This window comes from Manis javanica, chromosome 17, assembly GCF_040802235.1.
Source record: "Manis javanica isolate MJ-LG chromosome 17, MJ_LKY, whole genome shotgun sequence".
Taxonomy (NCBI): Eukaryota; Metazoa; Chordata; class Mammalia; order Pholidota; family Manidae; genus Manis; species Manis javanica.
The window spans coordinates 17,078,373-17,087,024 of NC_133172.1; positions in this window are offsets into that span (position 1 = coordinate 17,078,373).

The window sequence follows — 8,652 nt, forward strand, 5'->3', positions numbered from 1 at the left end:
ACCAGAAGAAGAAGAGAGAGAAAAAGGGATAGAAACTGTCTTTGAAGAAATAATTGCCAAAAACTTCCCCAAACTAGGGGAAGAAATGGTCTCTCAGACCACAGAGGTACACAGAACTCCCATGACAAGGGATCCAAAGAGGGCAACACCAAGACACATAATAATTAAAATGGCAAAGATTAAAGACAAGGACAAAGTATTAAAGGCAGCCAGAGAGAAAAAAAAGTTTACTTACAAAGGAAAATCCATCAGGCTATCATCAGACTTCTCAACAGAAAACCTACAGGCCAGAAGAGAATGGCATGATATACTTAATGCAATGAAAGAGAAGGGCCTCGAACCAAGACTACTGTATCCAGCACGAATATCATTTAAATATGAAGGAGGGATTAAATAATTCCCAGACAAGCAAAAGTTGAGGGAATTTACCTCCCACAAACCACCTCTTCAGGGCATCTTACAGGGACTGCTCTAGATGGGAGCACTCCCAAAAAGAGCACAGAACAAAACACCCAACATATGAAGAAGGGAGGAGGAGGAATAAGAAGGGAGAGAAATAAAGAATCATCAGACCACGTGTATAATAGCTCAACAAGGGAGTTAAGTTAGACAGTAAGATAGTAAAGAAGCGAACCCTGAACCTTTGGTAACCACAAACTTGAAGACTGCAATGGCAATAAGTTCATACCTTTCAATAATCACCCTAAATGTAAATGGACTGAATGCACCAATCAAAAGACACAGAGTAATAGAATGGATAAAAAAGCAAGATCCATCCATATGCTGCTTACAAGAGACTCACCTCAAACCCAAAGACATGCACAGACTTAAAGTCAAGGGATGGAAAAAGATATTTCAGGCAAACAACAAAGAGAAGAAAGCAGGTGTTGCAATTCTGGTATCAGACAAGACAGACTTCAAAATAAAGAAAGTAACAAAAGACAAAGAAGGACATTACATAATGATAAAGGGCTCAGTCCAACAAGAGGATATAACCATTATAAATATGTGCACCCAATACAGGTGCACCAACATACCTGAAACAAATATTAACAGAACTAAAGGAGGAAATAGAATGCAATGCATTCATTCTAGGAGACTTCAACACACCACTCACTCCAAAGGACAGATTCACCAGACAGAAAATAAGTAAGGACACAGAGGCACTGAACAACACACTAGAACAGATGGACCTAATAGACATCTACAGAACTCTACATCCAAAAGCAACAGGATACACATTCTTCTCAAGTGCACATGGAACATTCTCCAGAATAGACCACATACTAGGCCACAAAAAGAGCCTCAGTCAATTCCAAAAGATTGAAATCCTACCAACCAACTTTTCAGACCACAAAGGCATAAAACTAGAAATAAACTATACAAAGAAAGCAAAAAGGCTCACAAACACATGGATGCTTAACAACATACTACTAAATAATCAATGGATCAATGACTAAATCAAAATGGAGATCCAGCAATATATGGAAACAAACGACAACAACACTAAGCCCCAACTTCTGTTGGACACAGCAAAAGCAGTCTTAAGAGGAAAGTATATAACAATCCAAGCATATTTAAAAAAGGAAGAACAATCCCAAATGAAAGGTCTAATGTCACAATTATCGAAATTGGAAAAAGAAGAACAAATGAGGCCTAAGGTCAGCAGAAGGAGGGACATAATAAAGATCAGAGAAGAAATAAATAAAATTGAGAAGAATAAAACAATAGCAAAAATCAATGAAACCAAGAGCTGATTCTTTGAGAAAATAAACAAAATAGACAAGCCTCTAGCCAGACTTAGTAAGAGGAAAAGAGAGTCAACACAAATCAACAGTATCAGAAACGAGAAAGGAAAAATCACGACAGACCCCACAGAAATACAAAGAATTATTAGAGAATACTATGAAAACCTATATGCTAACAAGCTGGGAAACCTAGGAGAAATGGACAACTTCCTAGAAAAAGACAACATTCCAAGACTGACCCAGAAAGAAACAGAAAATCTAAACAGACCAATTACCAGCAACAAAATTGAAGTGGTAATCAAAAAACTACCAATGAACAAAACCCCCGGGCCAGATGGATTTACCTCAGAATTTTATCAGACATACAGGGAAGACATAATAGCCATTCTCCTTAAAGTTTTCCAAAAAATAGAAGAGGAGGGGATACTCCCAAACTCATTCTATGAAGCTAACATCACCCTAATACCAAAACCAGGCAAAGACCCCACCAAAAAAGAAAACTACAGACCAATATCCCTGATGAACATAGATGCAAAAATACTCAACAAAATATTAGCAAACCGAATTCAAAAATACATCAAAAGGATCGTACACCATGACCAAGTGGGATTCATCCCAGGGATGCAAGGATGGCACAACATTCGAAAGTCCATCAACATCATCCACCACATCAACAAAAAGAAAGACAAAAACCACATGATCATCTTCATAGATGCTGAGAAAGCATTTAACAAAGTTCAACATCCATTCATGATAAAAACTCTCAGCAAAATGGATATAGAGGGCAAGTACCTCAACATAATAAAGGCCATCTATGAAAAACCCACAGCCAACATTATATTGAACAGCGAGAAGCTGAAAGCTTTTCCTCTGAGATTGGGAACTAGACAGGGATGCCCACTCTCCCCACTGTTATTTAACATAGTACTGGAGGTCCTAGCCATGGCAATCAGACAAAACAAAAAAACAAAACAAGGAATCCAGATTGGTAAAGAAGAAGTTAAACTGTCACTATTTGCAGATGACATGATACTGTACATAAAAAACCCTAAAGACTCCACCCCAAAACTACTAGAACTGATATCGGAATATAGCAAAGTTGCAGGACACAAAATCAACACACAGAAATCTGTAGCTTTCCTATACACTAACAATGAACCAACAGAAAGAGAAATCAGGAAAACAACTCCATTCACAATTGTATCAAAAATAAAATAAAATACCTAGGAATAAACCTAACCAAAGAAGTGAAAGACTTATACTCTGAAAACTACAAGTCACTCTTAAGAGAAATTAAAGGGGACACTAACAGATGGAAACACATCCCATGCTCGTGGCTAGGAAGAATTAATATCATCAAAATGGCCATTCTGCCCAAAGCAATATACAGATTTGATGCAATCCCTATGAAACTACCAGCAACATTCTTCAATGAACTGGAACAAATAATTCAAAAATTCATAAGGAACCACCAAAGACCCCGAATAGCCAAAGCAATCCTGAGAAAGAAGAATAAAGTAGGGGGGATCTCACTCCCCAACTTCAAGCTCTATTATAAAGCCATAGTAATTAAGACAATTTGGTACTGGCACAAGAACAGAGCCACAGACCAATGGAACAGACTAGAGAATCCAGACATTAACCCAGACATATATGGTGAATTAATATTTGATAAAGGAGCCAAGGACATACAATGGCAAAATGACAGTCTCTTCAACAGATGGTGTTGGCAAAACTGGACAGCTACATGTAGGAGAATGAAACTGGACCATTGTCTAACCCTATATACAAAGGTAAACTCAAAATGGATCAAAGACCTGAATGCAAGTCATGAAACCATTAAACTCTTGGAAAAAAACATAGGCAAAAACCTCTTAGACATAAACATGAGTGACCTCTTCTTGAACATATCTCCCCGGGCAAGGAAAACAACAGCAAAAATGAGCAAGTGGTTCTACATTAAGCTGAAAAGCTTCTGTACAGCGAAAGACACCATCAATAGAACAAAAAGGAACCCTACAGTATGGGAGAATATATTTGAAAATGACAGATCCGATAAAGGCTTGACGTCCAGAATATATAAAGAGCTCACACGCCTCCCCAAACAAAAAACAAATAACCCAATTAAAAAATGGGCAGAGGAACTGAACAGACAGTTCTCTAAAAAAGAAATACAGATGGCCAAGAGACACATGAAAAGATGCTCCACATCGCTAATTATCAGAGAAATGCAAATTAAAACTACAATGAGGTATCACCTCACACCAGTAAGGATAGCTGCCATCCAAAAGAAAAACAACAACAAATGTTGGCGAGGCTGTGGAGAAAGGGGGAACCCTCCTACACTGCTGGTGGGAATGTAAATTAGTTCAACCATTGTGGAAAGCAGTATGGAGGTACATCAAAATGCTCAAAATAGACTTACCATTTGACCCAGGAATTGCACTCCTAGGAATTTACCCTAAGAATGCAGCAATCAAGTATAAGAAAGACCAATGCACCCCTATGTTTATCGCAGCACTATTTACAATAGCCAAGAATTGGAAACAACCTAAATGTCCATCGATAGATGAATGGATAAAGAAGATGTGGTACATATACACAATGGAATACTACTCAGCCATAAGAAAAGGGAAAATCCAACCATTTGCAGCAACATGGATGGAGCTGGAGGGTATTATGCTCAGTGAAACAAGCCAAGCGGAGAAAGAGAAATACCAAATGATTTCACTCATCTGTGGAGTATAAGAACAAAGGAAAAACTGAAGGAGCAAAATAGCAGCAGAATCACAGAACTCAAGAATGGACTGACAGGTACCAAAGGGAAAGGGACTGGGGAGGATGGGTGGGTAGGGAGGGATAAGGGAGGGGGAGAAAAAGGGGGGTATTAAGATAAGCATGCATGGGGGGTTGGGAGAAAGGGGAGGGCTGTACAACACAGAGAAGACAAGTAGTGATTCTACAACATTTTGCTACACTGATGGACAGTGACTGTAAAGGGGTATATAGGGGGGACCTGGTATAGGGGAGAGCCTAGTAAACAATATATTCGTCATGTAAGTGTAGATTAATGATTTTTAAAAAAAAGCAGTTCCTGTGTGGTGACCTCCAATGAGTTCTACACAATGATATAAAGGGCATATAAAAGTGTAGGCATAGGGTCTGTTTGTGTTTATACAGAGGATCAAAGCCTAATTTGGCTACCCCGAAAATGAACTAAGATATGATATGAAAAAGAGCTTCCAACATCAGCAATCTCGGGAAGACTCATGCCAGAAGATGACCATCAAAAAACCCCAACAAAGATCCATGCACTGCTACAGGTGTAGATGCACTCACCCCACCAGTTCCTGGACTTGCCATGGGAATGAAGGAGATATCTAAGCTGGCCTGTGCATACAGTAAAACAACAAATTTCACTGGATCTAAACTGTTGGAACTCAACCAAGAATTAGGAGAAGTGCAAATTGTAGAGCTCCAAAATCTTACAACTACAGACTATTTACTGTTAAAAGAACATATGGGATGTGAACAGTACCCAGGAATGGGTTGTTTTAATTTGTCTGATTTCTCTCAGACTGTTCAAGTTCAGTTGGACAATATTCACCATATTATAGATAAGTTTTCACAAATGCCTAAGGTGCCTAACTGGTTTTCTTGGTTTCACTGGAGATGGCTGGTAATTACAGGTATGTCTTGGTTATGTAACTGTACTCCTATTATGTTAATATGTATGTGCAATTTAATTAGTAGTTTAAAACCTATACATGCTGAAGTTACTCTACAAGAAGGTATGTCAAAGAAATAATCAATCTTCCCAGGTTTTCTTCCACCTGCTACTTCTATAGCTTTTCTTCTTCCTTCCTAATTATAACCCTTAAGTAGAATTCGTGCCTCATATCGAATTTACCGAGTATCATAATTCTTCCAAGTGGTAAAGACACCTCAAGACAAATGCTGGGCATAGAAGCCACAGGGCATAAAATATGCAAAGAAGTAAAAAAGCTAACCTTTTCAAACAATAAGGCTTACTCTCTCACTTACCAACTTAACATTTCCCTGTATGGCCCCGGAAGATGAGTGGTTAGCCAGAGACGGGTAAGATTCCTCAAGGGAGGAACAACCTAAGACAGGCACAGTCGCAGGGGGGCCATCAGGTGAGAAAATGGGGATCAACAGAGGTGAGGCTTAGAACCTCCCCCCCCTTCCCATTCTGAAAGAAATCTTCTGCATATGTGGATGTTTTATTGCCCTTGTCTAGCTTGGATTAACACATAGTCTACAGGCACACACCTGATCATCTACATTTGCTCTCTTACAACACTAAACTATGTTTTCTACCTTTATCTTGTATCTACCTACCACTTCAGCATTTTATTAAAAATAATAATAGAGAGAAATGTGGTATCCACATATAAATCAAGTATAAAAATCAAATGAATATTCATATTTGAACTGTTTATAGTTCATAATGCATGATCAAAACCAAAAGCCTCTGTGATGACTGCCCTTGTAATGTTCACCATGTAACTTATTCACTATGTAAGAATTTGTTCTCCATGTAAGAACTTGTTCGTTATGCTTCAGAAGATTGGAGACTGATGAAAATTAGGCTTGGGGTGGATTAATGATTGTGCATTGAGCATTGACCCCCCTATACAGAATTTTATTGTGATTAACAACCATTTGATCAATAAATATGAGAGATGCCCTCACAAAAAAAAAAAGTACACACTTCCAATTGTAAAATAAATAAGTAACCGGGATGTAATGTATAGCATAAGGAATATAGTCAAAATATTGTAACAACTTGGTATGGTGATAGCTGGTACCTAGAATTATCATGAATATAAATGTTAAATCAGTGTGTTGTACACCTGAAACTAATGTAATACTGTGTGTCAACTACCCTTCAATAAAAAAATAAAAAAAAAACTGGGAAAACAGGGTACTGAGCATCTGCTAAAAAAGCTCAACTCTGTTTAGAAGAAGTCACCTATTTGGGATATAAACTCAAGGGGGGGACACCAATGGGTGGCTATCCCAGGCCAGAAAAGAGACTATTTTCCAGCTACCAAGCCCAGACTGTAGACGGGCTATCAGGGAGTTCTTAGGGACAGCAGGGTTCTGCCACCTCGATTCCTGGCTTTGCTGAACTAGCTAAGCCCTTATATGAAGCCACCCGAGGACAGGAACCCTCCTTTGCATGGAAGCCTGAGATGGAAGAAGCTTTTATCAAAATCATAGAGGCTCTCCTGCAGCCCCCAGCCCTAGCCCTCCCAGATGTCTTCAAGCCCTTCCACCTGTATGTAGACGAACGGAGAGGAGTGGCAAAAGGAGTTCTCACCCAGAAGCTGGGCCCCTGGGGGAGACTAGTGGCTTATCTATCAAAGAAATTAGACCCAGTGGCCAGCGGATGGCCACCATGTCTCCACATCAGAGCCACCACTGCACTTCTTGTTAAAGATGCAGACAAGTTGACGCTGGGCCAGACTCTTGTGGTCATGACACCCCACGCCATTGAGGGAGTTTTAAAGTGCCCTCCTAACTGATGGCTGTCAAATTCGCGTGTCACCCACTATCAAGTTCTGCTCCTTAATCCGCCTCGTATCCGCTTTGCTGCTAGCAAAGCATTGAATCCAGCCACCTTGCTACCAGATCCATATCTAGATTCGCCCTCACACGGGTGCAAGGAGATCCTCAGGAAACTACAGGGAACACGCCCCGATCTGGGAGATGTTCCCTTGTTGGATCCCAATACTACTTGGTTCACGGACGGAAGCAGCTTGGTCAAAGATGGGGTGAAATATGCAGGGGCAGTAGTGACTACAGAGATGGAAGTTGTATGGACATCCCCCCTACCCTCAGGAACATCAGCTCAGAAAGCAGAACTGATAGCCCTCACCAAAGCTCTTCAATTGACAAAAGGTAAGCGGCTAAACATATATACTGACAGCAGGTATGCCTTTGCCACAGCCCACATACATGGGGCCATTTACAAAGAAAGAGGACTATTAACAGCTGAGGGAAAAACTATCAAAAACATGCAAGAGATTCTAGACTTGCTACAGGACATTTGGCTTCCCCAGGCGATTGCTATCATACATTGTCCCGGGCACCAAAAAGGTGAAGGGCAAGTGGCCCAAGGAAATAATAAAGCAGACTTCGCAGCTAAAGAAGCCGCCCTAGCAGAGGCACCCAAGGCCCTAGTAGCAGCCAACTCTCCCCCCCGCCAGCTGCTATTTCTCCCACCTTACCGGAAGTACCAGAGTACACTCAGAAAGATCTGTCTGAGATCCAGAAGCGGGGACCACATTATGCTCATAAAGATGAACAATGGTATCGGGACCCAAAAGGGGACTACATTCTACCCTCCCTCTTAGCTGCCCAACTAGTCTCACACATTCATCAGATCACACACCTGGGAGAGCGTAAAATGACAGAACTGCTCTGGAGCTCCCATCTCCGGGTCCATGGCCTCCGATTATTAGTCAATCAGGTAGTCTCTTGGTGTAAAGTTTGCCAGTTGGTCAACGCGAAGGGAGGAACAACCGAAAAGGGGGTCCAAAAAAGAGGTACAAGACCTGGAGCCTATTGGTAAGTAGACTTTACCGAGGTCAAACCAGGAAAATATGGTTACAAGTATTTGCTAGTATTTGTAGACACCTTTTCCGGATGGGTAGAAGCCTTTCCAACCAAAAGAGAAACTGCTGTAGTAGTTGCCAAGAAATTCCTGGAAGACATTATTCCAAGGTATGGCCTTCCTGCTTTTATTGGGTCAGACAACGGACCAGCTTTTGTCTCTCAGGTAACATAAGGGCTGAGTCATATATTGGGGACTAATTGGAAGCTACACTGCGCATATCATCCCCAAAGCTCAGGTCAAGTAGAAAGGATGAATCGG